This window comes from Triturus cristatus, chromosome 10 (genome assembly GCF_964204655.1).
Source record: "Triturus cristatus chromosome 10, aTriCri1.1, whole genome shotgun sequence".
Lineage (NCBI taxonomy): Eukaryota > Metazoa > Chordata > Amphibia > Caudata > Salamandridae > Triturus > Triturus cristatus.
The window spans coordinates 908,081,710-908,109,308 of record NC_140593.1 but is presented as its reverse complement, the minus strand read 5'-3'; the positions used below and the strand labels follow the sequence as shown (position 1 = coordinate 908,109,308).

General features: G+C 53.6%; 1 long non-coding RNA gene across 1 annotated transcript in view; it reads right to left on the bottom strand.

The window, feature by feature from the left end:
- The window catches only part of LOC146796234 (uncharacterized), a 182,407-nt gene that overhangs the window by 95,664 nt on the left and 59,144 nt on the right, over positions 1 to 27,599 (bottom strand). The window contains exon 2 of the long non-coding RNA XR_014969907.1: positions 1,936 to 2,035. This is a non-coding gene — a long non-coding RNA (uncharacterized LOC146796234). The remainder of the gene's footprint in view (positions 1 to 1,935; positions 2,036 to 27,599) is intronic.

Genomic DNA, 27,599 nt, shown 5'->3' with positions numbered 1-27,599 from the left:
GCCAGACAGACTCCTTCCCTCTGTCAGTAGGCAGGCTTATTGCCACTCATGGGGGTTCATTAGCTCCTACATCAGAAGATGCAGGCTGAAGCCGATGCCCCGTTAACACTGGAAAAACTGTCCGACAGGCAGACACCTGCCCCGATCACACTGAATTCATTGAGTACTCTAAGAAGCGCTCTCTCCTGGGTCCTGAAGGACTTATATCTGGAACAAAGCTGGGTGGTTTGAGTCCCACTTTTATACTCATTTCTAGACAGGAGATATGGATCCACTGTCTGAAAATTCAGAACTGTTTTGGGGTGGTTCTCTTTTCAAGTCTCCGTCTCAGACCGTTCTCCAGGCAAAGCCACTGTGCAAGAGTGATGCTTCTCACGGTACGTAGCACAGGGGCTGTCTCCAGACTGGAGTACCTACAACACATTTGAAGTGTGAGGTTTCTGCCGCTGGGTGTTCTCTGCATCTCTAAAGTAGCAATCAGGAATTGAAAAAATGAATGCCTGATTTAGAAATTTTCTCACCTAGCAAAATAGAAAATGAAGTCCCATCCTAATCCCTACTGTCAACCAAATGTCAGTGCGCAGGAAGAACCTGTCTCTGACTCTGGGTAACACGTCCTGATGGAATTTCTAAAGGTAGCCTTCACTCCATTCTCCACACTTCAGTATTCAGATCTGTACTGCAAGTCAAAGAAGTACAGACAATACACTTCCTCAGTCTCAGGAAGCAGTCCTCATCCTCCATCTTGTGTCATGTCAAGACAGGGACAAAATGGATCCCACTAGTTTCAATACTCAGGCTTACTCACACACAGAGCCACACAACTGCATATGTCGTATACACTTGCAAACCACACACACACACTCCATTGACATACATAGTTGATGCCAAAGCAAGGCTCTGGGCATACACATGATAGCGGAACTTTAAACAAGAAGGGTGTGTAGGCCACACTCTTGGTAACATAGATAATAGGGCCAGGCCACATGATCAGTTTCAATAAACAGAGCATGATGCAGCCATCACTTTGTGTGCTGTGCCAAGGACAGGGACAGTAATCCTCTTTTTGTTATAAGTGCACACTTTTGCACCCCTCAAAGTGACAGGTTCAGCACCTTAGATAGTCCTATGTCTCTGTGCACATGCTTATATTTGTGCAACACTAGAGCCAAAATGAAAGTCAGATACACATGCATTTGGGTCAGTGGTACATGCCTGAATACCATGCTGGGGTGATTCCTGGGGAACAGGGTGTGTATGGAAAAATACAGACAGCATGGCTCCATGCACACTCACAATGTCTGCACATGTGACCCCCAGCTTCTATTCAGAGGAAGGGGGAGGGGCTCTGATGAATGTTTCAAGCCCCCTCAATTTCCCTCCTAAATGGTTTCCTAGGGGGTTACGGGGTATACAAAATAATGGCAACTTGAAGTTGGTGAACACATGGTACGTCAGCTCCACCCCCCCACACCAATGCAACCCCATCATCCCTTTTATCTTAATATGTAGTACCTGTAACATGACCTTGCTTACATTTGTGTCCACTGTAGCTATTAGTGTGAATTCAGGAATACAGCATGGGCCTTGCAGCACCTTCTGCAGAGCTAACAGTCAGTAGGGTTTCTTGCACAGGTAGCATCAGTTTTATATACTTTTCCCTATACTACGGTCCACAGATCGTATTTAAATTAACGTTCTGCTATTCCCACATCCATCTAGTTATCAGATGTGCACCTATTGTTGCCAGTTTTGGTTGTCTGATAGTTCTTTATGGAGAGGCACAACATGTCCTTAATCATTCCTTGATTTAGAAACATCTTATTATAATTAAGCAGCAAGAGGCATTGCGTATTACAGTTATTACTAGGACAAACATGATCTATATGTAAACAGCAAGTGAAAGGATGAATTAGTAATATTGCTGAGGCTTACCAGAACATAGTTTCATCACACAGCATATTAAATAACCAAACGATTCAGGTGATACATCTTCGAGTTTGTCTTTCTGATTTCCGGATGTCTGAGACGGTGGCTGTGAACAGAGTGTGAGACGTTAGAACCAAGCAATGATGATGCCAAGCGTTTTCGGATTTATAAGGATTTTTTTCTAAACTGCACTAACATGCAACGACAATGTGGCAAGAGCAGCAGCAGTGCAAGCACCCCTGAGACAAGAAACTGCTGTGGGGGGGGAGACAGGCGGGTGACAGCCGGAGATGTGATTGGCTCCCTCACACTCAGAGAGCAGGCCAGTGCTTGATTGGTGTTTGTGGCTGAAGCTGGGGTCCACCGGCACTCATTTTTGGGGACCAGCACTTATTTTCCCACAGCAGACTTTGATCCAGAGCAAAAGAGAGAAAAACCAAAAGGGGTAGAGAAGCAGAATGAGAAGGACAAAAAACTGTGACAAAGGGAGAAAGCAGAAATCTGAAAGAGTGAGCTGAAGGAGCAGGAAGAGTCTGGTGGTGGATTAGCGAGGCATGAGGTGGAATTAAGACTGTGCACCTCTACAAAACATACACAAAAGAGTGGCAGGATAGGCAGCAGTGGCAGTGCACACACAGATAGAAAAGGTATGGCATGTGCAGGAGTTGTGCATGCTTCACTTACAAATGAAAGAGCAAAGACACATCTTCACACATATACAAAACATACAACATGGCTAAAGCGCAGGGATGTCTTACGTACACTGTATTGGGGAGGGTCTCCAACCTCCTCTCATTGACAAAGACCATATAGAACACATGTAGGAGTATTTAACTCTTTCTCCGTGTACTGCTCAGATTTCAGATGAGATTACCCTGAACACTCCTAAAGACTGTGAATGCAGAATTATTTATTGCTTTTAGTATGAGTTGTTATTTAATTACTTTGTGCTTTTGGATGTTGTTATTTCTTGATATAATCATTGTGAGATTTTAAATATAGCATTTGTGTGCAAGACGTGGACTGCATGGCCTTTGTGCAAATTATGGATAACATATATAGCCATCATTTGTGCATTTCAGTGGTGTTTCTGTTTAATTCACACCTATAATTACACTTTAACTGTGGCTTTTTAACTTAATTTTGTTTTTAAGTTGCTGGTTACATAGCATACATTAGGTACTATCTGGATGGTGGCCATGAAAATATCAAAGGCATTTTACTAGTTACCTGGCCACTGTTTAAAACGCATTTGGCTAAGGGTCATTCAAATAGCAAGGAAACTGGACTGTTTACCCAGTCGCTGGTTAAATAGCAGAAAATATGTAAGATTTGGCTTGTAGTTGTGCAAACAACAAAGCAACTTCACTATCTAGCGGGTTGCTTGCTAAATAAAACATATTATGAACTGTTTAGCTCACGGCTGTGCAAACAACATAGAAACCTCAGTCTCTAACTCGCTAAAAAGTAGAGATTATGCATTGTTTGGCTGTCAGCCGTGTAGATAGAATGCAACTTGACTATTTACCAGGCCTCTGGGTAAATAGCAGACATTAGGTACTAGTTGGATGTCAGCCATGCAAATAGGAAAGACGCTTACTATTTATCTGCCCGCTGGCTAAAAAGAAGACTATGTACTCTTTGGCCCTTGGCCATCTAATAGTAGAGATTGTGCACTGTGTGGTCAGCAGCCATGCAGATTACATAGAAACTTCACTATTCACCCACCTGCCGGCTAAATAGCAGTCTTTAGGTACTATTTGAATGACAGCTTGCAAATAGCAAATACACTTTACTATTTGCCTCACTGCTGACTAAAAAGCAGATATGCTTTCTTTGGCCACAGGCCAGGCAAATAGTTTATTTGCTCTTTGCATAGCTGCCATTAAAATAGTACCTAAAGACTGCTATTTAGCCAGCAGGCGGGCGAATAGTGACGTTTCTTTGAATTTGTAGTTGAATAGCAGAAAATATATATGATTTGGCAAGCTGATGTGCAAATAGAAAAGAAACTTCAGCATTTACTTGGCTGCTGGCCAGTAGTACAGATTATACACTGTTTGGACAAAGGCCATGCAAGAAGCAAACAAACGACTATTTATCCAACTGCTGGCTAAATGCACATGTTAGAAATTCAGTTACTGATTGACTGGGGTGTGATCCCTGGTCAAGCAGCAACCACAATCCTAGTCTGGGTAAGGCAATGGCATTCCCCAAATTAACCTGTGCTGAACCCCCTGGTAGCTTGGCACAGAGCAGTCAGGCTTAACTTAGAGGAAATGTGTTGAGTACTTGTGCAACACTTCAAACAGTAACACAGGGAAAAGCCCACAGAAAAAGATCCCACGCCAGGTTAGAACAATGGAGCAAAATGTAATAAACAACACAGGACCAAAACAACAAAAATACAATTAGGAGACCCGGAGTTATGAATGTTTAACCCCTTGCGTGCTCATGATGAGCTGGACCCGTCATGGCACACAGTGCTCGTGTGCTCATGACTACTCCAGCTCGTCATGAAACATTGCATTGGAAATCCCTCTGGTGCGGGCACCAGAGGGATTCCCTTTTTGCTAAAAGAGCCTCGGGAGCTGGGGTAGAGCTTCCCCAGCTCCCGAGCTCCCCCCCCCCCTGGTTTCCCTGAAATGACGATCGGTGCGCACGTCGCGCTAACGTAATTTCAGTGAAACCGAAACTGAAATGAGCCTCAGTTTCCCTGTCTAAGTGCTCAGGGGGCTATCTCAGCCCCCTGAGCACGTAGAATGACGGGAGAGGTATCGTTGGAAAGGGGAGATTCTCCCCTTTCCAATGGTACCCCTCCCCAGTGGATGGGTACACAGGAGGGCGATCCCAAAGCAGGGATCCACACACTAGGCACCAGGGAGGGGGGAGCGGCCCCTTGGGCAAGGGCCTTTGCTCCCCCCATAAATATTTTGTGTACGATTAGTCTTTCCGCCCCCCCTGGGGGGTAGATGGGGCAGTAGCTCCCAATCTGCCCCCCGGGGGTTTAGAAAGCCCACTAGACACCAAGGATTTTATGTTAATTTATTCATTAGGGGTGGGGGCTCCCCAAAACGGGTGTTAGACCCGGCCCTCGTAACATAGCTAGACCTGACCCCTGCACCTCACACCAGCCCCCAAACCCACAGCCTAGCCGATTCTTCCCACCCGAACTCACACGGACCCAACCCGGACTTCCCGTCCGTGGCCTTCCTCCTTTCGGCCACACCGGGCCCGCGTGCCCACTTCATGCAACAAGATGGCCGCCCAGCCCCAGCGCGACCCTGGCCTAGAGGCGCCACTCCGGCTGGAGAACATCGCGCTCCCCCTGGGATGAGAGAGGGAGGAGCAGTTTCTATCACACCTCTGCGCTTCCCTGGGAAGGTGGGTTTCGATCGACCTGCCGGCCTCCCAGAGGGCTGGCTCCACGCCTGCTGGGTGTCTGGGACTCCTCCCGACCCGGCCCTGGAAGGATCAAAGGACAATGGCAGGAAACCCCAACAAGCGACCCCCCAGGTGACAAGACCCCTGCCTGCACAGACTCCGGACATCAAAGAGGAGTCGCCCTATAACAAGGGGTGCTCTGGGACTGTCCGGCAGATTCACCTTGGAAACACCTGAGCCCTGCTGAGTGACTCGCGGCTCCCTGAAGATCGTAAGACCTCCGAACTTGTGCTTGAGCCCTGCTGAGTGACTCGCGGCTCCCTGAAGATCGTAAGACCTCCGAACTTGTGCTTGAACCCTGCTGAGTGACTAGCAGCTCCCACAGACTCTCGTGGTCCCGCCGGACCCCACGACGACAAGCGTATCCCCCAGCTCGAGGATTGTGAGCTGTGCGCCGGGTACGCTCCTGCATTTGATTCCTAACCCCAAAGACTGTCCCGCTACCTCTTAACCCCCCTCCAAGACCTTGTGAGCCCGCGCTCTACTATATTTTGCCTTGCTGTTCATAAAGATCCTACCACTCGATCTGATAAAGATTTGCTCGTAAGAACTCCTCGTGTGGTGTCTCTCTGTCGTGTGGTGCCGAGTGTACGATCCTAGAAGCGAGGTTCCTCCCCTGAGGAGTCTCCCGCCAGTGCCCGGCTACGATACTTCGAGGGTGGGTCTCAGGGCAGTCAGGGCCCCCTCCGGGCCCCTCTGAGGTCGCCTTCTAACATTGGTGGCAAGCGACGGGATTCGGGCTCATCATCTAGAGATCGTACCGTGAACGGCTGACGCACTACCGACAAAGATGGCAGAAGGAAACGCCGTGGTTCTCACAGAAAACGACACCAGTGCCGTGTTCCAGGTGGAACAGCTGGAAGAGTACACCCACAAAGAACTAAAACAATTCTGTAAGGAACTCAAAATCGCTACCACTGGTCTCAACACCAAAGAAGATATGCAAAAGGCACTGAAAGCTTGGGTGGATTCTGGGGCCTCCCGCCCAGAAGGAGCAGGGGAGCCCCACGACGAAGCTGGACCCTCCCAAGGAGAACGCAATAGCAACCAGGTGCGAGGCTTCGTACCAGACGGGGGCCTATCCCCGGAGGAACTCGCAGACAGAGAAAAAAGTCGCCATCACGAGCTCGAATTAGCTAAACTCAAAATTGAGGGCGAGTTGAAATTAGCCGAGAAAAAGCTAGCAGTAGAACAGTTGCGAGTACAAGGAGAACTAGAGGAGAAGAAACTCCAACGAGAACACGAGGGAAGGAGACTTCAACTGGAGCATGAACGGAGCTTGAAGGAAATAGAACTGAAAGCAAGAAGCGAAGAAGCGCGGCCCCCGGGGAACCGGGAGGCGGCCGCCCCGGCGGAGCAGAAGGTCCACATCCCCAAGGATGTGGTCAAAGAATATTACAAAAATGATGACATTCAGCAGTGGTTCCGGGCCTACGAGGTCGCCATGACCTCCCATCGGGTCCCGCAGAAGGATTGCGGGGCTGGGTTGTGGGGACGATTCCTGAGCGAAGGGAGAGACACCCTGCTCGACCTACCCACCTCCATGCAGACCTCTTATGACCACATGAAAGCGGCCCTCCTCACGAGGTACGGCCTCACCCCGGAGATGTACCGCCAGCGGTTCCGGGACTGCCGGAAGATCCCGGGTACCACCTGGGTGGAATATGTGAATTTCTTCAGCCGCGCCTTCGATGGGTGGATCAAGGGCAGCAAGGTAACCACCCTGGAAGAACTAACCGACCTTATGTTGTGGGAACACCTGGCTGCGAACTGCTTTGTGGAACTACGCCAGCATCTGCTCGACAGCAAGCTCACGGACCCAAGAAAGCTGGCTGTCGAGGCGGATCGCTGGACCAACACCCGGGTCTCCCGGGGCCCTGTAGGAGAATACCCCCGAGCCAGTCAGGGACCACCCCACCAGAGAGGGGTGGGAAACCAGGGAGGGCAGAGAGAGTCCCAGGCTAGTCCCCCGAAGTCCCAACCTCCACCTTTCCCGGCACCCCCACCAGCTGCATCCGGTACCCCCCTGAGACGGGGGCACTGGGTAACCATCACTTGTTTTTGTTGCCAGAAGCCCGGGCATTACGCCAACGACCCTGAATGCCCCATGGCCCCACGCACCACCCAGGCAGCACCCCCCGCTAGACAAATAGCCAATGTAGCACTGGGGGAGGAGGTTGAGGAGGCCGAGGAGTGGGAACCCGCCGCTATGGCCCTAGTATCCTTAGGAGATAGAGAGATGGTCCATGGGAGCCTCCTGCCCCCTAACACAAAGAAATATGGGCAGCTCGTAACGATCAATGGCCACCAAGTAGAAGCCCTCCGTGACACCGGGGCCAGCATCACCGGTGTCCTCAGCCATTTAGTCCACGAAGACCAGGTCCTTCCCAACGTATTTTGCCCTGTCATTTCAGCCGACAACACAGAAAGCCTATGTAAGGTAGCCCTGGTGCCCTTTGAGTGGGGAGGGGTGGTCGGTAAACTGAAGGTCGCGGTAAGAACCTCCCAGCCTGTTGACTGTCTCCTGGGGAACGACCTGGAAAGTTCCCCCTGGAGACAAGTCAAGCGCAAGACCCACCTAGGGATGATGGGCCTCCCTGAGTGGGTGTGCGCCACCACTCGATCCATGGCGGCCCGACTGACCTCCCTGAGGGAAGTCGACGACGCCCCGACCCCTGAAGATAGGATGGTCCCGGCCGAGGGTCCCCACATTCTCCCACCAGAAGAGTCGATCGCCAGTGACGAACCCCCGCCTTCCGACTCCCCCCAAGTCACCGAGTTAGGCGATCTGCCCGAATTAGCCCAGTGGCACCACGAAGGGGGCCCCTCCCGAGAGGAGTTCTGCCGAGAGCAGGCTACCTGTCCTTCCCTGGTCGGGCCCCGGCAACAGGCAGAGGCCCAGGCCGCCGGCGACCAGACGGGGACGCACCGGGTGTATTGGGAGAATGACCTTTTGTACAGCGAACAGAAGTCGGTGGAGCTAGGGTCCGGCCGGGTGCTGGTGGTACCACTACGCTTCCAAAACCTCCTCCTGGGTTTGGCCCACGACGTCCCCCTCGCAGGCCACTTGGGCCAGGACAAAATGTACAGTCGCCTCGTGACTCACTTCTACTGGCCCAGAATGAAAGCAGATGTAGAAGACCACTGCAAGTCCTGCCCCACGTGCCAGGCCAGTGGGAAGAGCGGAGGAAAGCGCATGGCTCCCCTCCAACCCTTTCTTGTCGTCAGTACCCCTTTTGAGCGGGTCGGGATCGACATTGTAGGACCTCTGGACCCCCCAACTTCCCAAGGGCACCGGTTTATCCTTGTCCTGGTGGACCATGCCACCCGTTACCCTGAGGCCATCCCCCTGCGCATCGTCACAGCCCCCGTGGTGGGCCGGGCGTTGATGGGAATCTTCTCCCGCATGGGTTTTCCCCGCGAGGTCGTGAGCGATTGCGGTACCAACTTTATCTCCCGATACATGAAGTCCTTATGGCAACAATGCGGGGTGTCCTATAAGTTCACCACCCCGTACCACCCCCAAGGAAACGGCCTGGTAGAGCGGTTTAACCGGACTCTGAAGGGGATGATCGCGGGCCTGCAAGAGCCCCTCTGGCGTAAGTGGGACATCCTGCTCCCCTGCCTCCTATTCGCATACCGAGAAGTTCCCCAGAAATCCTTGGGGTTCAGCCCCTTTGAGTTACTCTACGGGCACCCCGTCAGGGGGCCCCTCAGCCTGGTCAAGGAAGGCTGGGAGGCGGCGCCCCGAGGCCCCCCCCGAGATGTGTTCCGTTACGTCCTGACCCTCCGAAATCAGACTAGGAGGTTCCGAGAGATGGCCGAGGCCAACCTGGAGGCGAGTCAGGAGGAGATGAAGCGCTGGTACGACCAGAACGCCACTCTGGTCGAGTTTCAGCCGGGCCAGCAGGTATGGGTCATGGCCCCCGTGAAACCCTGCGCCCTCCAGGATAAATGGACCGGGCCCTTCAAAGTGGTTGAGCGGAAGAGCCAGGTCACGTACTTGGTGGACGTCCAGTCCCCCCGGGACCCCCTCCGGGTTCTCCACGTGAACCGCCTCAAGCCCCACTTTGTGCGGACGGAGCGGAGCCTCCTACTGGCCACTGATGACGGGTCCGAGGAGGAGTCAGATCCTCTCCCTGATCTCCTGTGCACCAAAGAGAAGGACGGCTCCGTAGAGGGAGTGAACCTCTCCCCGTCTCTCACTCCCCAGCAACGTGAGGATTGCCGCCAGCTCCTAGGGCAGTTTTTGGACCTCTTCTCCCTGGTCCCTAAGGTCACCGACTGGTGTGTCCACGATGTGGATACCGGGGACAGCCCGCCAGTGAGACACTGGGCCTACTGGAGGGATGATTGATTGCCCCCGAGCTGCATGCTGTACTGCCACGCTATCCATCCGAGAAAGTGAAGCGCTGCTCCACCGCTCTTAAGCCACCGATTCGCAGGAGAGCTTTGACCCCGGCATAAGTTGGTACCGGGGTTTTCAACCTCCATTGTCTGGAGGCTCCTCCCCTCCCTCTCCCCTTCCCCGCTGAATTCCAACAGCGTCTACCCCTGGAGCCGTAAGAAACTTAAATATCAGACTCCTATAGGACATCTCAACGATACACCCAGTCCTCCGCACAAACATGTGTTCACCCTGATGAAGACCTTCCACAATAAGTGCCGCATAGAAGGTCGAAACGCGTTGAGGACTAAAAGAATAGGTCCCAGGTACTTTATACGAAATGTGTAGGACTCCCCTTGTTTGTTGAATATTCTACATTCCGTTGTCCAAAAAAGTAGAATTTAGAATTGTCCTTGTCTTTTCATGTAAATATTGTTGATGCACATGATTGTCCAATTGTCGATTTGGTCTTTATTGTTAAGTGTTTCTAAATGTTCCTTGTAATTTGATTTAAAGTTGTACAGCACTGAACAGATCTTGATGAAAAAGATGAAATATAGTCCATGAATATTACATGTACAAGGTGGAAAATAAAAATCCACTTCAAGAAATCGACCTTTTGATTTATGGTGACAGAGGTATCATGTGTTGTTACTAGTCTTTGGATTCCAACCTCTGTTTACCTTAAATGAATCAATCCCCTGTTGTTTATATAACCCACCACCCGAAGGCACACAATTAGTCTTTCTGCCCCCCTGGGGGTAGATGGGGCAGTAGCCTCCAATCTGCCCCCGGAGGGGGGGGTAGAAAGCCCACTAGACACCAGGGATTTTGTGATAATTTATTCATTAGGGGTGGGGGCTGTCCAAAACGGGCATGCCGATGCCCCCACCTCCCTCAGGCACACAATTAGTCTTACTGCCCCCCTGGGGGGCAGATGGGGCAGTAGCCCCCAATCTGCCCCCGGGGGGGGCAGAAAGCCCACTAAACGCAAGGGATTTTATGATCATTTATTAATTAGGGGTGGAGGCTGCCCAAAACGGGCATGCCGATACCCCCACCCCCCTCAAGCACACAATTAGCCTTTCTGCCCCCCCTGGGGGGCAGATGGGGCAGTAGCCCCCAATCTGCCCCCCGGGGGGGGGCAGAAAGCCCACTAAACGTCAGGGATTTTGTTTTTGCCCCATTTTTTGGGGGGGATGGGGGCTGCCCGAAACGGGCACGCCAATGCCCCCACCCCCACCACCATTACAGCCTTTCTGCCCCCCCGGGGGGTAGAAAGCCCACTAGACACCAGGGATTTTCTAATGGGGTATTAGTTAGGGGTGGGGGCTGCCCAAAACGGGCATGCCGATGCCCCCACCCCCCCCGGCCACAAAATTAGTCTTTCTGCTGGGGGGCATATTAGCCCCCAATCTGCCCCCTGGGGGGTAGAAAGCCCACTAGACACCAGGGATTTTCTTATGGGGTATTAGTTAGGGGAGGGGCTGCCCAAAACGGGCATGCCGATGCCCCCACCCCCCGGCCACAAAATTAGTCTTTCTGCTGGGGGGCATATTAGCCCCCAATCTGCCCCCTGGGGGGGGCAAAAAGCCCACTAGATGCCAGGGATTTTTTGGGGCAAATTCTTATTAGGGTGGGGGCATTGGCATGCCCGTTTTTGGCAACCCCCACCCTAATTAAAATTTGCCCAAAACACTCCCTGGCATCTAGTGGACTGTTAGCCCCCCTGGGGGCAGACGGGGGCATTAGCCCCCAATCTGCCCCGCCGGTGGGGGGCATAAAGCCCTCTAGATGCCAGGGTTTTTTTTTGCTGCAAATTTGAATTAGAATGGGGCAGCCCAAAATGGGCATGCCCATGCCCCCACCCCCGCAAAAATGACAGCCTTCCTGCCCCCCCCTGGGGGGCAGATGGGGCAGTAGCCCCCAATCTGCCCCCCAGGGGGGCAAAAGGCCCACTAGACGATAGGGATTTTTTTGGCCAAATTTTTATTAGGGTGGGGGTTGCCAAAAACGGGCATGCCAATGCCCCCATCCTAATAAAAATTTGGCCCAAAAAATCCCTGGCATCTAGTAGGCTTTCTGCTCACCGTGGGGGGCATATGGGGCATTGGCCCCTAATCTGCACCCCCGAGGGGGCAAAAAGCCCATTAGTTGGGGATTTTTTTTAGGCAAATTTGTATTAGGGTGGGGGCTGCCCAATACAGGCATGCCCATGCCCCCACCCCCTCCCCCGCAAAAATGACAGCCTTCCTGCCCCCCCTGGGGGGCAGTTGGGGGAAGAAAGCCCACTAAACGCCAGGGATTTTGCATTTGCCCCATTTTTTGGGGGGGATGGGGGCTGCCCGAAACAGGCACGCCAATGCCTGCACCCCCATTACAGCCTTTCTGCCCCCCCGGGGGTAGATGGGGGCACTAGCCCCCAATCTGCCCCCCTGGGGGGTAGAAAGCCCACTAGACACCAGGGATTTTCTTATGGGGTATTAGTTAGGGGTGGGGGCTGGCCAAAACGGGCATGCCGATGCCCCCACCCCCCCGGCCACAAAATTAGTCTTTCTGCCCACCCTGGGGGGGCAGATGGGGCAGTAGCCCCAATATGCCCCACCCGGGGGGGCAAAAAGCCCAGTAGACGCTAGGGAGTTTTGGGCAAATTTTAATTAGGGTGGGGGCATTGGCATGCCTGTTTTGGGAAGCCCCCGCCTCAATTATAATTTGCCCAATAAACTCCCTGGCGTCTAGTGGACTTTTAGCCCCCCCTGGGTGGCAGATGGGGGCATTAGCCCCCGATCTGCCCCGCCGGTGGGGGGCATAAAGCCCTCTAGATGCCAGGGGTTTTTTTTTGCGGCAAATTTGAATTAGAATGGGGCAGCCCAAAATGGGCATGCCCATGAACCCACCCCCGCAAAAATGACAGCCTTCCTGCCCCCCCTGGGGGGAAGATGAGGCAGTAGCCCTCAATCTGCCCCCCGGGGGGGCCAAAGGCCCACTAGACGATAGGGATTATTTTGGCCAAATTTTTATTAGGGTGGGGGTTGCCAAAAACGGGCATGCCAATGCCCCCACCCTAATAAACATTTGGCCAAAAAAATCCCTGGCATCTAGTAGGCTTTCTGCTCACCATGGGGGGCAGATGGGGCATTAGCCCCCAATCTGCCCCGCCGGTGGGGGGCATAAAGCCCTCTAGATGCCAGGGGTTTTTTTTTGCGGCAAATTTGAATTAGAATGGGGCAGCCCAAAATGGGCATGCCCATGACCCCACCCCCGCAAAAATGACAGCCTTCCTGCCCCCCCTGGGGGGCAGATGGGGCAGTAGCCCTCAATCTGCCCCCCGGGGGGGCAAAAGGCCCACTAGACGATAGGGATTATTTTGGCCAAATTTTTATTAGGGTGGGGGTTGCCAAAAACGGGCATGCCAATGCCCCCACCCTAATAAACATTTGGCCAAAAAAATCCCTGGCATCTAGTAGGCTTTCTGCTCACCATGGGGGGCAGATGGGGCATTAGCCCCCAATCTGCACCCCCGAGGGGGCAAAAAGCCCATTAGTTGGGGATTTTTTTTAGGCAAATTTGTATTAGGGTGGGGGCTGCCCAAAACAGGCATGCCCATGCCCCCACCCCCTCCCCCGCAAAAATGACAGCCTTCCTGCCCCCCCTGGGGGGCAGATGGGGGCAGAAAGCCCACTAAACGCCAGGGATTTTGCATTTGTCTCATTTTTTGGGGGGATGGGGGCTGCCAGAAATGGGCACACCAATGCCCCCACCCCCATTACAGCCTTTCTGCCCCCCGGGGGTAGATGGGGGCACTAGCCCCCAATCTGCCCCCTGGGGGTAGAAAGCCCACTAGACACCAGGGATTTTATTATGGGGTATTAGTTAGGGGTGGGGGTTGGCAAAAACGGGCATGCCGATGCCCCCACCCCCCAGGCCACAAAATTAGTCTTTCTGCCCACCCTGGGGGGGCAGATGGGGCAGTAGCCCCCAATATGCCCCACCCGGGGGGGGCAAAAAGCCCAGTAGACGCTAGGGAGCTTTGGGCAAATTTTAATTAGGGTGGGGGCATTGGCATGCCTGTTTTGGGAAACCCCCACCTTAATTATAATTTGCCCAATAAACTCCCTGGCGTCTAGTGGACTTTTAGCCCCCCCTGGGGGGCAGATGGGGGCATTAGCCCCCAATGTGCCCCACCTTCGGGGGTAAAAAGCCCACTAGACGCCAGGGTTTATTTGGGGGCAAATTTGAATTAGAGTGGGGCTGCCCAAAACGTGCATGCCCATGCCCCCACCCCCTAAACAAATAGCCAGAGTGTTTCTGCCCCCCTTGGGGGCATATCAGGGAAACCCCACCCCCCGATATTCCCCCCAGGGTGGCAGAAAGCAGACTAGGCATGGATTTGTTTTTAGCAATATGCCTACTTGTCGATTTTGGGCCCTAGCGCAGCCGGCACATAGGGAAACCTAGCAAATCTGTACATTTTTAAAAACTAGACACCCAGGGGAATCCAGGATGGGGTGACTTGACTGGCTCTCACCAAGTTCTGTTACCCAGAATCCCTTGCAAACCTAAATATTTGTAAAAAAAAAAAAAATCCTCACATTTCTGTCGTGGAAAGTTCTGAAATCTGCGTGGATCCACAAAATTCCACCCACCCCATGCTCCCCAAAGCCTTCTGATAAAAACTGTGCCTCACTCGTATGGGAGGCCTGTTAGACGGCGACCTCAGAGGAGCCCGGAAAGGGGTCCTGACTACTCTGAGACCCACCCTCAAAGTATCGTAGCCGGGCACTGGCGGGAGATTCCCCAGGGGGAGGACTCTCGCAACTAGGATCGTACTTCTGGCACCACACGACACAGAGAGACCACACTGGGTATTCTCAGAACAAGTTTTATCAAACAGGTATCACTGCAAATATGTACAAGGTGAGCACGGGCTCAAGAGTCTCGGAAAGGTAGGGGGTAGCGGGACTGTCTCTGGTAACGGTTCAAAGGAGGGACGTACCCGGCGCACAGCTCACAATCCTCGAGCTGGGGGGTAGGCTGGTTGTCGTGGGGTCCGGCGGGACCGGTGGAGTCTGTGGAAGCCGCGAGTCACTCAGCGGGCTCAGGTACAAGTTCGGAGGTCTTACGATCTTCAGGGAGCCGCGAGTCACTCAGCAGGGCTCAGGTACAAGTTCGGAGGTCTTACGATCTTCAGGGAGCCGCGAGTCACTCAGCAGGGCTCAGGTGAGTTCGGAGGTCTTACGATCTTCAGGGAGCCGCGAGTCACTCAGCAGGGCTCAGGTGAGTTCCAGTTCCAGGAGCCGCGACCACGTCAGCAGGCTCTCGTTGTTCCAGCGTCGAATCTGCCGGACAGCCCCAGAGCACCCCTTGTTATAGTTCGACCCCTCTTTGATGTCCGGAGTCTGTGCAGGCAGGGGTCTTGTCACCTGGGGGTCGCTTGTCGGGATTTCCTGCTATAGTCTTTTGATTCTTTCAGGGCCGGGTCGGGAGGAGTCCCAGACACCCAGCAGGCGTGGAGCTAGCCCTCAGGGAGGCCGGAGGGCCGATCGAAACCCATCATCCCGGGGGAGTTCAGAGGTGCGATAGAAACTGCTCCTCCCTCTCTCATCCCCTGGAAGCGGGATGTCCTCCAGCCGGAGTGGCGCCTCTATGCCCGGGTCGCGCTGGGGCCGGGCGGCCATCTTGGTGCATGAAGTGGGCACGCGGGCCCGGGGTGGCCGAAAGGGGAGAGGCCAGGGACGGGGAGGTCCGGGTCGGTGCGTGTGTCCTGGTGGGGAGGTTCGGCGGGGCCGGGGGCTTGGGCTGTATGTACCAGGTTTCGGTGGTGCGGGGGCACGGAGGGCCATTCTACGAGGCCGGGTCCAACACGCGTCCCCCCCAGCTGAAAGCCGGAGAGAACTGCCCATCAGCTTGGGGGGTTCTCTTCGCTGAGGCGGAAGAACCGGGAGAGGCCGTCAGCATTGGCGTGGTCCGTACCAGGGCGGTGTTCCACGGTGAAATCCATCCCCTGGAGGGAGATTGACCACCGCAGTAGCTTGGGGTTTTCTCCTCGCATCTGCATGAGCCAACGTAAGGGCCGATGGTCAGTTTGGACTCTGAAATGGGTGCCAAACAGGTAGGGTCGTAGCTTTTTGAGTGCCCAGACCACGGCAAAGGCTTCGCGCTCTATGGTGCTCCATCTTTGTTCTCGGGGCAACAGCCGCCGACTGAGGAAGGCTGGTCTAGGCCTTGGTCATTTACTTGGGACAGGACGGCCCCAATGCCATGCTCGGAGGCATCGGTTTGGACTATGAACTCCTTGGCGTAGTCGGGAGCCTGGAGGACGGGGGCAGTACACATGGCCCTTTTTAGGGCATCGAAAGCTTCCTGGCAGGCAGCCGTCCACTGCACTTTCTTTGGCTGTTTTTTAGACGTGAGTTCTGTGAGAGGGCCGACAAGGCTGCCATACCCCCGAATGAATCTTCGGTAGTAGCCCGTGAGTCCCAGAAAGGCTCGGACCTCCGTCTGGGTGATGGGTGGTTCCCAGGCCAGGATGGCGTCGATCTTTGGCTGTAGCGGGGCGACCTGGCCACTCCCGACCTGGTGCCCCAAGTAGACCACGGATCCTTGCCCGATCTGGCACTTGCTGGCTTTTACTGTGAGGCCTGCCTGGCGCAGGGCGATTAGCACCCTTCGGAGGTGCTGGAGGTGCTCACTCCACTCTGAACTGAAGACAGCGATGTCGTCCAGGTATGCCGCGCTGAACTGTTCTAGCCCGGCCAGGACTCTATTCACCAGTCGCTGGAAAGTGGCCGGGGCATTTTTCATCCCGAAGGGCATTACGCGGAAGCGGTAGTGCCCATCGGGGGTGGAGAAAGCGGACCGCTCTTTGGCCCCTTCGGTGAGCGCAATCTGCCAGTATCCGCAGGTGAGGTCGAATGTGCTGAGGAACCGGGCTGCCCCTAGTCGGTCAATGAGTTCGTCGGCTCGTGGAATGGGGTGGGCATCGGCTCGGGTAACGTCATTGAGCCCCCGGTAGTCCACGCAGAATCGGAGCTCGGGGGCGACCCCGGGGGCCGCTGCCTTCGGGACCAGGACCACGGGGCTGGCCCAGGGACTGTCAGAGGGCTCGATCACCCCCAGGGTCAACATCTTCGAGACTTCCGCTTGAATGCAGGACCGGACCCGGTCAGGAACCCGGTAGGCTCGGTGTCTCACCGGCGGGCTGTCCCCGGTGTCCACATCATGAACACACCAGTTGGTGACCCGGGGGGTCAGGGAGAAGAGGTCAGAAAATTGTCTTAGGAGCTGGCGGCAGTCCGCTTGTTGCTGGGTAGTGAGGGCTGGGGAGAGGTTCACTCCTTCCACGGAGCCATCCTGCTCCTTGATACACAGGAGGTCCGGGAGGGGATCCGACTCATCTTCGGCCCCGTCATCGGTGGCCAGCAGGAGGCTCAGTTCTGTCCGCTGGAAGTGAGGCTTGAGGCGGTTCACGTGCAGGACCCGGAGGGGATCCCGAGGCGACTGGACGTCCACCAAGTAGGTGACTTGGCTCTTCTTCTCGACCACTTTGTAGGGCCCAGTCCATCGGTCCTGGAGAGCGCCAGGCTTCACGGGGGCCATGACCCACACCTGCTGGCCCGGCTGGAACTCGACCAGAGTAGCATTCTGGTCGTACCAGCGCTTCATTTCTTCTGGACTCGCCTCCAGGTTGGCCTCGGCCAGTTCTCGGAACCTCCTGGTCTGGTTCCGGAGGGCCAGGACATATTGGAACACATCTCGGGGGGGTGGTCTGGGGTGCTGCCTCCCACCCTTCCTTAACTAAACTGAGGGGACCTCGGACGGGGTGCCCATAGAGTAATTCAAACGGGCTGAACCCTAAGGACTTCTGGGGGACCTCCCGGTAAGCGAACAAGAGGCAGGGGAGCAGGACGTCCCACTTACGCCGGAGGGGCTCTTCTAGGCCAGCGATCATCCCTTTCAAAGTCCTATTAAACCTCTCTACTAGGCCGTTCCCTTGGGGATGGTACGGGGTGGTGAACTTATAGGACACCCCACATTGTTGCCACAGGGACGTCATATACCTGGATATAAAATTAGTGCCGCGATCGCTCACGACCTCGCGAGGGAAACCCACCCTGGAGAAGATCCCCATCAGGGCCCGGCCCACCACGGGGGCCGTAATGGTGCGCAGGGGAATAGCCTCTGGGTAGCGGGTGGCGTGGTCCACTAGGACCAAGATGAAACGGTGACCTTGGGAGGTGGGGGGGTCCAGTGGCCCCACGATGTCGATCCCGACTCGTTCGAAGGGGGTACTGACGACCGGGAAGGGTTGGAGGGGAGCCTTGCGCTTCCCCCCACTCTTCCCACTGGCTTGGCACGTGGGGCAGGACTTGCAGTGGGCCTCTACCGCTGCTTTCATCTTAGGCCAATAAAAATGGGTCACGAGACGGCTGTAGGTCTTGTCCTGACCCAGGTGACCGGCGAGGGGGACATCGTGGGCTAAGCCCAGGAGGAAATCCCGGAAGCGGAGAGGTACCACCAGTACCCGTCCGGATCCCAGCTCCACTGATTTCTGCTCACTATACAGGACGTTATTCTCCCAATAGATTCGGTGCGTTCCGGTCTGGTCACCTGCGGCTTGGCCCTCGGCCTGGCGCCGCAGCCCGACCAGGGAAGGACAGGTGGCTTGTTCCTGGCAAAATTCTTCTCGGGTGGGCCCGCCCTCGTGGCGCCAATGGGCCAACTCGGGTAGATCCCCCAACTCGGGGACCGGGGCGGGGTCGGATGGTGCGGGTTCGTCGCTGGCGACGGACCCTTCCGATGGGGGAACGGGAGGACCCTCGGCGGGGACGGTGCTGGCTACGTCGACCGGGGTGCTCTCGATTTCTCTCCGGGGAGTGAGTCGGGCTGTCATAGATCGGGTGGTGGCACACACCCACTCGGGGAGTCCCATCATTCCTAGGTGGGCCTTGCGCTCTACGTGCTTCCAGGGAGAACTCTCCAGGTCGTTCCCTAAGAGGCAGTCGACCGGCTGGGAGGTTCTTACGGCCACCTTGAGTTTACCTATCACCCCTCCCCACTCAAATGGCACCAGGGCCACCTGACACATACTTTCCCTATTGTCTGCAGATATCACGGGGCAAAAGACATTGGGGAGGATCTGCTCCTCGGGAACTAGGTGCCTGAGGACACCGGTGATACTGGCCCCGGTGTCCCGCAGGGCCTCTACCTGGTGGCCATTGATTTTGACGACCTGCCCATATTTCTGTGTGTTGGACGGTAGGAGGCTACCAGGGATCATTTCCCTATCTCCCAGGGATACTAGGGCCATCGCGGCTGGTTCCCACTCCTCGGCTTCCTCAACCTCCTCCCCTAGGGCCACGTTGGCTATCTGTCTCGCAGGGGTGACTTGGGTGGCCATGGGGCACTCTGGGTCATTGGCGTAGTGCCCGGGTTTCTGGCAGCGGAAACATGTTATGGTCACCCGGTGTCCCCGTCTCCCAGGGGGCCCTGTTACTGGTGGGGGGGGCGCCGGGAAAGGTGGAGGTGGTGTCTTCGGGGTGCTAGGCTGGGACTCCCTCGGCCCTCCCTGGTTCCCTCCCCCTCTCTGGCGGGGTGGTCCCTGACTGGTTCGGGGGTACTCTCCTACCATGCCCCGGGAGACCCGGGTGTAGGTCCAGCGGTCGGCCTCCACGGCCAGCTTCCGGGGATCTGTGAGCTTGCTATCCAGCAGATGTTGACGTAGCTCTACGAAGCAGTTCGCAGCCAGATGTTCCCATAACATGAGGTCAGTGAGTTCGGCAAGGGTGGTGACTTTGCTGCCCTTGACCCACCCATCGAAGGCCCGACTAAAAAAGTTTACATACTCCACCCAGGTGGTGCCCGGGATCTTCCTGCAGTCCCGGAACCGTTGGTGGTACATTTCTGGGGTGAGGCCGTATCTTGTGAGGAGAGCCTCTTTCATGTGGCTGTAGGAGGTCTGCAGAGAGAGGGGTAGGTCGAGCAGGGTGTCCCTTCCTTCGCTCAGAAACCGTCCCCACAACCCCGCCCCCCAGTCCTTCTGTGGAATCCGATGGGAGGTCATGGCGACCTCGTAGGCCCGAAACCATTGCTGAATGTCATCGTTTTTATAATATTCTTTGACCACATCCTTGGGGATGTGGACCTTCTGTTCCGCTGGGGGGGCCGTCTCTCGGTTCCCCGAGGGCCTCCCGTCCTCATTTCGGGCCTTGAGCTCGAGTTCCTTTAAGCTCCGTTCGTGCTCCAGTTGGAGCTTTCTTCCTTCGTGCTCCCGTTGGAGCTTCTTTTCTTCCAGTTCGCCTTGTACACGCATTTGCTCTACTGCTAGCTTCTTCTCCGCTAACTTCAATTCGCCCTCGATTTTGAGTTTGGCTAACTCGAGTTCATGACTGCGGTTTCTCTCTCTGTCCGCGAGCTCTTCCGGGGATAGGCCCCCGTCTGGTACGATGCCTCGCACCTGATTGCTACTGCTTTCACTTTGGGGGGGTTCGGCTTCGTCGGGGCGCTCCCCCGTGCCTTCCGGGCGGGAGGCCCCGGTCTCCACCCAAGTTTTCAGTGCTTTCTGCAAGTCTTCCTTAGTGTTGAGGCCAGTGGTAGCGATTTTAAGTTCTTTGCAAAATTGTTTTAGCTCTTTGTGTGTGTATTCTTCCAGATGCTCCACCTGGAACACTCTGTTGGCGTTGGTTTCTGCGGAGCTCGTGGCGCTTCCTTCTGCCATCTTTGTTGGTTGTGCGTCCGTCGTTTACTGTACGATCTCTAGGTGATGGGCCCGAATCCCGTCGCTTGCCACCAATGTTAGACGGCGACCTCAGAGGAGCCTGGAAAGGGGTCCTGACTACTCTGAGACCCACCCTCAAAGTATCGTAGCCGGGCACTGGCGGGAGATTCCCCAGGGGGAGGACTCTCGCAACTAGGATCGTACTTCTGGCACCACACGACACAGAGAGACCACACTGGGTATTCTCAGAACAAGTTTTATCAAACAGGTATCACTGCAAATATGTACAAGGTGAGCACGGGCTCAAGAGTCTCGGAAAGGTAGGGGGTAGCGGGACTGTCTCTGGTAACGGTTCAAAGGAGGGACGTACCCGGCGCACAGCTCACAATCCTCGAGCTGGGGGGTAGGCTGGTTGTCGTGGGGTCCGGCGGGACCGGTGGAGTCTGTGGAAGCCGCGAGTCACTCAGCGGGCTCAGGTACAAGTTCGGAGGTCTTACGATCTTCAGGGAGCCGCGAGTCACTCAGCAGGGCTCAGGTACAAGTTCGGAGGTCTTACGATCTTCAGGGAGCCGCGAGTCACTCAGCAGGGCTCAGGTACAAGTTCGGAGGTCTTACGATCTTCAGGGAGCCGCGAGTCACTCAGCAGGGCTCAGGTGAGTTCGGAGGTCTTACGATCTTCAGGGAGCCGCGAGTCACTCAGCAGGGCTCAGGTGAGTTCCAGTTCCAGGAGCCGCGACCACGTCAGCAGGCTCTCGTTGTTCCAGCGTCGAATCTGCCGGAGAGCCCCAGAGCACCCCTTGTTATAGTTCGACCCCTCTTTGATGTCCGGAGTCTGTGCAGGCAGGGGTCTTGTCACCTGGGGGTCGCTTGTCGGGATTTCCTGCTATAGTCTTTTGATTCTTTCAGGGCCGGGTCGGGAGGAGTCCCAGACACCCAGCAGGCGTGGAGCCAGCCCTCAGGGAGGCCGGAGGGCCGATCGAAACCCATCGTCCCGGGGGAGTTCAGAGGTGCGATAGAAACTGCTCCTCCCTCTCTCATCCCCTGGAAGCGGGATGTCCTCCAGCCGGAGTGGCGCCTCTATGCCCGGGTCGCGCTGGGGCCGGGCGGCCATCTTGGTGCATGAAGTGGGCACGCGGGCCCGGGGTGGCCGAAAGGGGAGAGGCCAGGGACGGGGAGGTCCGGGTCGGTGCGTGTGTCCTGGTGGGGAGGTTCGGCGGGGCCGGGGGCTTGGGCTGTATGTACCAGGTTTCGGTGGTGCGGGGGCACGGAGGGCCATTCTACGAGGCCGGGTCCAACAAGGCCCAAGAACCCGTGACAGGCAGGGGCCCAAAACGTATTGAGGCGATATCAAAATTGCCTATCACCAAACAACTTGGTTTTGCAAGGGAGGTCACCTGGGTATTTGGCCCTGTGCTCGGCAGCCATCTAGGGAAACCTACCAAGCCCACACATTGAAAACTAGACACCAGGGGGCTTCCAGGGGGGTATGACTTGCATGGATCCTCGAACGTTTCCTTACCCAGTATCCCCTGCAAACCTCAATTTTAGCAGAAAAAAAATCACTTTTTTGACACATTTCTGTGGGGGAAAGTTGTGGCATCTCCGGGCTGACACAAATTTCCTACCACCCAGCGTTCCCCCGGGTCTCCCAATAAAAATGGTGCCTCACTCGTGTGGGAGGCCCAAGTATCCGTGACAGTCAGGGGCCCAAAACGTATTGAGGCGATATCAAAATTGCCTATCTCAAAACCACGTGGTTTTGCAAGGGGGGTCACCTGGGTTTTTGGCCCCGTGCTCGGTGGCCATCTAGGGAAACCTACCAAACCCACACATTTCTGACAACTAGACACCCGGGGGCTTCCAGGGATGTATGGAAACGTTGGGGGATCCACGCAAGCCATACCTCCCTGGAAGACCCCGGGTATCTAGTTTTCAGAAATGTGTGGGATTGGTAGGTTTCCCTAGATGGCCGCCGAGCACGGGGCCAAAAACCCAGGTGACCCCCCTTGCAAAACCAGGTGGTTTTGAGATGGGCAATTTTGATGTCGCCTCACTACGTTTTGGGCCCTTGCTTGTCGCGGGTACTTGGGCCTCCCACACAAGTGAGGCACTATTTTTATCGGGAGACCTGGGGGAACGCTGGGTGGTGGGAAATTTGTGTGAGCCCGGTGGTGCCACAACTTTCCCACACAAAAATGTGTGAAAAAAGTGATTTTTTCAGCTAAAATTGAGGTTTGCAGGGGATTCTGGGTAAGGAAAAGTTGGGGGATCCACGCAACCCATACCTCCCTGGAAGCCCCCGGGTGTCTAGTTTTCAGAAATGTATAGGTTTGCTAGGTTTCCCTAGGTGCCGGCAGAGCTAGGGTTCACAAACTACAGCTAGGCACTTTGCCAAAAAAGGCTCATTTTTCACTGCGAGATTGAGGTGTGACCACGTTGTGTTTTGCACCATTTCCTGTCGCGGGCACTAGGCCAGCCCAAACAAGTGAGGTACCATTTTTCTCGGAAGACTTTGGGGAACGCGGGGTGGGTAGAAATTTGTGGATCCACGCAGGTTCCAAAACTTTCCACCACAGTAATGTGGGGAAAATGTGTTTGTTTTTTTTGTTTTTTTTAGGTTTGCAAGGGATTCTGGGTAACAGAAACTGGTGGGAGGCAGTCAAGTCACCCCATCCTGGATTCCCCTGGGTGTCTAGTTTTCAAAAATGTATAGGTTTGCTAGGTTTCCCTATGTGCCAGCAGAGCTAGTGTTCAAAAACTACAGCTAGACACTTCGCAAAAAAGGGTACATTTTCATTGTGAAAATGTGGTGTGTTCATGTTGGGTTTTGAGCCATTTCCTGTCGTGGGCACTACGCCTACCCACCCAAGTGAGGTACCATTTTTATCGGGAGACTTAGGGTAATTCAGATTTGTAAAGCAACTGTTATTACCTATTGATTTCTGATGCATTTCTACCTTCCAAATGAAAGACATTGTGTAAAAAAGAAGTCATTTTGAAAAATGACCGATAATTCTCATGCTAGTATGAGTATTCCCAATTTCGAAAATGTGCAAATATGTACTGTTTCTAAACTCTATAATTTGTTCCCATTTCAGAAATACATAGGTGTCTTTCATACCGATTTTTCCATGTATACATTTTCCCACAATAATTGCTATATACCAGGAACATAATAAAAATCCATTGCAAATTGCTGCTCACTTTTTTACTCTGGGTTCGTCGGGTTTTTGGTGAACCTACAAGTCCTACATATCCCCACAACCAGGAAGGTCCAGCGGATGTAACGGTATATTGCTTTCAAAGAGCTGTCATAATTAGAAGAAGTTACAGGTGAAAACGTTGACACAAAAGGCTGTTTTTTTCAACTAATTTTCAATTTTCAAATTACCCCTTTCTGAATTCAGAATTTTGTCTACTTTTCTAAAATATATAGCTTTCCAGGATCCATTATTGCTTTCACACCCGTTTCTACCATTAACTGGAAGGAGGTTGAAAGCACAAAAAATTGCAAAAATAGGCTATGTCCCAGAAAAATGCCAAAACTGTGTAAAAAATGTTGGGTTTCTGACAAAAGTCTGTCATTCCCTAAAAGCTGGGATAGTGGTGATTTCAGCCCCACAAACCCTTTTTTGATACCATTTGCCTAGAAAAACCCAGACGCTTTCATTTGCAGCCCCTTTTTCCCATTTTTCCCAAAAAAACCAAAATGTTGCTGTATTTTGGCTAATTTCTGGGAGCTCTCCAGGGGAATGCACAAACCCTGGGTACCTTTACAATCCCCATGATGTTAGAAGAAAAGGACGCAAATTTAGCGTGGATCCCTTATGTGGTCAAAAAGTTACAGGGGCCTAAGCGCGCACTACCCCAAATAGCCAAAAAAAGGCTTAGCACGGGGGGAAAAGGCCTAGCAGCGAAGGGGTTAAAGAATAAACTGTAAAATGGCACCTAAAAGCATAAAGCATGATGGATCACAGGTTGGATACAGATTAGTTCTGCTGAAGGCTTACCATCAGGGGCAGCTGGTATTAATGGTCGAAAATGGGTGCTGCCCTCCCAACTTTTAGGAGAAAGAAGAAGAGGATGAAAAATAAATAACACTGGGCATCTTAAAATAAAATGTAAGTTTGCATTTAATTTTATTTGATTCTTTGTTTTTTTGAGGGCAGGGTGAGGGTTCGTAATGGCCTGTGACCGGATGATCCTGGGCTTTGTCAGGGGTCAGGGCGAGGTCTTGCTCGACCGGCAAGCATAAGCTTAAATTGTGACGTCAATAGTGATGGGAGCGGTGATTGTTCATTGCAAGATGCAGAAACCCATTTGGGCGTACTTCGAAATGGCCCAGGGCGTGTCTGGAGCAGTGCCATTAAAGTAAATGGCAAGGGGCGGGGTAGGTCTATGGAGAGAGCGAAAGGCTGGGCGTGTCACTGGCCTCTGAAACTGCTATTGCTCACTTTGATTGGTGGGCTGCGGCCTACTGAATGAACAACCATGTCGCAGCAGCGTGTACTGATCTTTTACGTGTGTTAGGAATCGAAAAAAAGAACCAAGCAGCAGATTTTACTAAATCAATGGCCCAGAAAAGCGCGCTAGTTGGCTCACCCTGAACTGAGCATTTTGGATTACTGCCCGGGCCTTCCAAGCTCTCTCTCTTGCCAGCCTCGAACTGAAGTGCCGGCCTGAGCTGCTCTGCCACAGGAGCTACCACAGATTAGAGATTAACGGTCCGGACCTTTCGAATTCAAACAGGAGTCAGTGCAGCTAAAACGCACCTCTAGTCGACCCCTCCAAATCATCCTGCAAATTAAAAGTAAGTTTTATTACAGTTATGTTTATTCCATTTATTGTGCTACATATGTTTTTAAATAAAGGGCCTCACCAGCTAGAGGCAGTGAATGTGGGGATGGACTGCGATGAAATGGAAGGGAGAGCACACTTGTATGCTTGTGTGTGTGAGGCGGCAGAGTGTGGAGGGTAAATGATTGAGAGAAAGAGAGAGAGGTAGGGGAGAGACAAAGGTGCAGGAGTGAGGGAGCCAAGGAAAAATATTGAGAGAGAGAGAGAGAGATACAGAAGAGCGAGAGAGAGAGCGAGAGAGAGAGAGAGCGAGAGAGAGAGAGAGCGAGAGAGCGAGAGAGAATACAGGGCACAACAGAGGTAGACAGACTGGGAGAGTTGGGAATAGAGATCGAGAGAGAAAGAGAGCGAGAGAGATTGTAGAGGGCACGAGAGGGAGAGAGGAAAAAGATGGGGGCAGAGTGAGTGCAGAGGGCAGGAGAGGCAGCCAGAGAGAGAGGCTGTGCCTCGATAAATAAGATTGGCACTAGTCTGTTGGCACATTGTTCAGAAGCTGCCCTGAAGGATTGCTGTTCCGCAATGATGACAAAAGACACACACAATTGATGGACAGAATGCAGAACAAATCAAAACATTCACCCCCAGTCAAGAGATCTGGGTTAAATCCATCATTCTTTTGCTCACCATGCCACCCCAGTTTATACCTGGCTATATGCAAATCAGTCTTGACCCTGTGCCTCGTGGGAACAGTCCAGCCCGAACTGCCAAGCTCCGCAATGATGAAGCAGCCAAGCATGTGTGCCGATGGAGATCTGCAGTGTAACTGAAAGGCACTTTCCCCACGTGGTGTTTAGAGAATAACATGGGCCCCTATGTTTTGCTAACAAGGTGATTAAACCGGGCTGAGAACACCATCAGTTAAAGCATGATTTTCATAGCGCTCCAATGGCTTCAAAGGAGCTAGAATTGGGTCACGCAGCAACCTTATACAAAGACTTACCGTCCCACACACATAACAGACAGTGTGCACTGCACAAAAAAGCATTCCCAGTGCTTCCACACACACTTTTCTATAACCGGTCACTGCAGGATTGTATTGTGATCAAAAGTTGGCACGGGCTATACTGAATAAGCAGCTATGTACGTCATCATACGAAATCTCTTTACTGATGTCAGAACTACACTTTCACAATTGCCTTATTAACCTTCTTGCTTGCTCAAATATGCTTTACAATGCACCATTTGCCCAAGCTTTTTTCATTTTTTTGCAGGGGGATAATCCCCTCAGACCCCCATTATGACAGTCGAGCTTGCTCGCTACAGGTCACTGATCCTGAACTTTTACGCCCTACCACTTTCAAATGTCACCAGCCGCCCCTGCTTACCATATCATGTTTTGTGCCAAGAGCAGGGTAAGCATCGCGGGCTGGGGCTTTACATTGGCGGTCCACACGGGCAATCAAATGTTGCTGTGTGAAGATACAAACTTGCCATGGCTCGTGCTGATTTTCCATGCAAGCGACCTGGTTCCAGTGCAAACGAATCTGTTTGTGTTTGCAAAGAGTCCAAAAGCTTAAATTTAAGAGCTCAAAAGCCACACCAAGGGGCCCGAACCTGAGAGCAGCTACTTGGCGGTCCGGAACTCACTGAAAACAGGTCCAGGAGCTCTTGGGGAGTCTGTTATGTCCCTGAGGCTCAGATCAGGAGGTCGGCAGACTAGCCCGTTGTGCTTCTCTGGGCTCTTGGGTTCAAACTGGAGTTGCAGGTCAAGTTAATCTTCCCCAGGCAAGAGGGCAGCAGGTGTGCCCCGCAAAGGCAGTGGCTCTTTCGGAGTAAAATTCCTGCAGAGTGGCAGTCCTTTCAGCAGCACAGCAGTCCTTCTTCCTGGTGGCGTATCGAAAGGTCCAGAAGTGTACTGAAGTGGAGGAGTCTGAGGTCCTTCTTGTATACAGAGTTGTGCCTTTGAAGTGGGGGAGCAGCTTCTAGGGGTATGCATTTGAAGTGCACAGATGCCTTGCCTCCCCATCCCTGGCTCCAGGCTGGCTGAAGTGACAATACAGGGCCATTAGACCCTTTGTGTGGAGACAGGACACAGCCTATACAGGTGTAATTGAGACTGGGCTCAGCTCCTCACTCTCATCTGGCCAGTGATGACTCATGCATTCACAGCTAAACTCCCATTGTGTGTGGCTGTCTAAAAGGAATACACAATGCCCAACTGCTAACCACACCCAGTCAATGGATCAGAGATAGGCTGCAGTCACCAAAAGGCTAAGAGAAAAAAATGCCAACTTTCTAAATTGTCATTTTCAGAATTGCAGTTTA